This window comes from Apodemus sylvaticus, chromosome 15, assembly GCF_947179515.1.
Source record: "Apodemus sylvaticus chromosome 15, mApoSyl1.1, whole genome shotgun sequence".
NCBI classification, from domain to species: Eukaryota; Metazoa; Chordata; class Mammalia; order Rodentia; family Muridae; genus Apodemus; species Apodemus sylvaticus.
In genome coordinates this window covers 85931921-85935303 of record NC_067486.1, presented here as the reverse complement: position 1 = coordinate 85935303, position 3383 = coordinate 85931921, and the positions used below count along the sequence as shown (strand labels likewise).

At 37.4% G+C, this 3383-nt stretch overlaps 1 pseudogene; it reads right to left on the bottom strand.

Moving 5' to 3' along the window:
* Window positions 1–927: 927 nt before the first annotated feature.
* On the bottom strand, window positions 928–1075 carry LOC127666382 (uncharacterized; annotated as a pseudogene).
* Between the last annotated feature and the right edge of the window lie 2308 nt (window positions 1076–3383).

Here is a 3383-nt window from a genome sequence, read left to right as displayed (position 1 = left end):
AACAAAAGAATCTAACTCTATACTAATGTGTGAAAATATCTCACAAACTTGGGTGAGAATGGATTCAGGGACAAAGAACTAATGGGTGGCAGCTGGAGGGAGACAGGTTTTCACAGTTGAAAGTTCACAGGCAAGCAAGAATAGAATAGTCCAAATGGTGATGGATTGGGACTTGAGACATCAGTATGAATGAGCCAAGGCTTTATATACATACATATGGATACATACAAAAAGATTTATGATGTGTATATATGTGCAGATTAACACACACATTAATTTGCTTGGTCTGTCAGTTGAGAGGGACTATAAGCAATGCCCTAACAGCTCTGAGCATAGGTCTTCATTTTTAACATCTTCCTGCAATGAAAGAAAGCAGAGCTCTGTGGTGACATGGCTGATTTTAGGACTGGGACAGGAAATTTATAAGATAAGCCAAGAGCATGTACAAGATAAGCCAGGTGCTGAGAACTAAGAAAGTGCTACAGAAACACCCTTTCCTGCAAGGGCATACCAAAAGTATATGGAGTCAGTTGAAAGAGTTTCCAACAGCCAAACCTTCAATTTGAGCAACAAAAGAAATAATATTGTATTGGATTTGGGGAGAGAAAAAAAAATGAGTCAGATAGGAAGAAGGACAATCAATCTCTCATAAAGAATTCTAAACAATTTATAAAAAACCCCATTTTGTAAGTATGGGCTGCACATAATGACTCTTCCAAAGCCCAAAACAAAAAGAGGGGAACTGAGCAGCTTTCCATAGACACAAATTATAAACACTGTTTGTTTCATCCAAATGACAGTTAGAAAATGTTTTTTTTTAATTCTCAACCAAATGATGCCAAAATCATGGATAGGAATCTAAAATAATAATGAGCACTCAATAAAAGTTCAGGAATGCTATATAAAGTCTGGATTTTTAACAATATACAAACATTGGTAAATTAATGAAGAACAGTACACCACTGTACAGAGTCAATAACAAAGATATGTGGTAGCCCTCTATACTGCTGTCATAATTTTCTATAAATCTATATCTGTTTTACACTTGATCTTAGCCAAAAGGCTGAGAAGCGATCTATATCTATTTTAAAATTAAAACATTAAAAAATGTAATGGTGTGATTATCAGTAGAATGGATAGGACAAAGAAGAGAATATAGAAAATGAAAAATATCCAGGCTTAACAGGGCAAATACAAATTGAACATTTAAAAATGGGTTTAAACCATATGTGGGCTCCCAGGAGAGAAGGAACTGGGTCATATTGCCCTCAGAAAGATAACAGTTGGAGAGCAAAGTGTTTAGGTACATGTGCAAATCTATTCTGTGGGACTAAGTAGAAGAATTAAGAGTTTGAGTCCATATATAATGCTGGACACCTTTAATCCCACATAATCTGGAGGCAGAGGCAGGTGGATATTTGAGTTAAAGGGCATCCTAGTCTATAAAAGAAGTTCCAAAACAGCCAGAGCTACACAGATTAACCCTGTTTTGAAAAATAAATTCAATGCCAATATGAGCTACATAGTAAGAGCCTTAAAGAGGAGAGGGGAAGACAGGGTAGGAATAATAGCTAAAAATTTACCAAACTAACAGACAATAGATATAATTCTACAAATTCAAAAAACTGAACAGACTCTACACCAGCTAAGTCCAAAGACACTCACTGCAAGATTCATTTCAATTAAAGTTAACAAACCTAAAAACAAAGAAAAACATCTTGAAAGTATCTGGTAACAAAGAAAATCTTTCTTAGAGAAAAAAATCATTCCAACTCTTATCACAAGTCACAAAAACCACAAGAATGAGCAATGTCCTCAGATGCTTATAGACACAAGCTGTCAGCTGGAAATGCTGCCAAGAAAAATTCCAAGATGAATAATAAATGAAATAATTCTCAGATAAAGAAAAACTAAAGTAATTTATAACAATCAGACAATACTAAATATAATGACATAGAGGAAATGGTGAAAGAAAGATGTTAGCACATCAAAAAAGACAGGAGAGCAACAAGAAGTAAGTGTGCATTAATAACAAAAAAGTTGGGACACTGGCTCCTCACACAGTTCCACAACACCCAGAGGAAGCTCAACTCCCAGGTACTCTAACACGCCCAGGATTACAAGATCACAGTGGAAGCTCGATTCCCTAGAGATCAGGCACACCAAGGAGCACTGGAACGCTGACACATGCAAGACCACAGCCAAGGCCACATCTTTCCCAACACCCAGCATAACTAGGACCCCCCACAGGAACCAGAGAAACACAAACCCCTGTCCAGCCAGAGGCACGTGTTCCTTCCAGCTTCCATGTGTGCCCAGAGTAAACTCAGGACTATGGCTCACCCCTGCAACACCCAGAGAATGCTTGACTCCCAGGATTTCTGACACAACAGAATCTTGGGAGCTTGATCACACCAGGATTTTAGGATCGCAGAGGCAGCTTGACTCCAGGGAGCTCTGACACACCTAGGATCTCAGGATCACAGGATCACAGAATCACAGGATCACAGAGACAGCTAGACTTTGAGGAGTTCTGACACAACCAGGATTCTAGTAAGAGAACCAGGTTCTAGTAAGAGACAGCAAGGGCAGGTAGCACTAGAGATAACCATATGGTCATAGGCAAGTGTGAGAACATAAACAACAGAAACCAAGGCAAATTGAAATCACAGAATCCAATTCTCTGACCACAGCAAGTCCTGGATACCTCATCACACTGGAAAAACAAGATTCATATTTAAAATCACTTTTCATAATGATGATAGAGGATATTAAGAAGGACACAAATAACTCTCAAAGTAATACAGGAGAACACAAATAAACTGGTAGAAGCCCTTAAAGAGGAAACACAAAAATCCCTTAAAGAATTACAGGAAAACACAACAGAACAAGTGAAGAGAAACAAAAAAATCATAAAGAGAGACAACCCTGGAGATAGAAAATCTAGGGAAGAGATAAGGAGTCATAGACACAAGCCTCACCAATAGAACTCAAAAGATAGAGGAGATAATGTCAGGTGCAGAAGATACCATAGAAAACATGGACACAACAGTCAAAGAAAATGTAAAATGCAAAAAGCTCCTAACCCAAAACATCCATAAAATCTAGGATACAATGAAACAGACTAAACCTATGGATAATGGTTATGGAAGAGAGTGAAGATTTCCAGTGTAAAGGACCAGTAAATATCTTCAACAAAATTATGGAAGAAAACTTTCCTAACTTAAAGAAAGAGATGCCAATGAACATATAAGAAGCCTACAGAACTCCACATAAATCGAACCAGAAAAGAAATTCCTCCCTTCACATAATAGTCAAAATACCAAATGCACAAAACAAAGAAAGAATATTAAAAATAATAAGGGGAAAAGGTCAAGTAACAT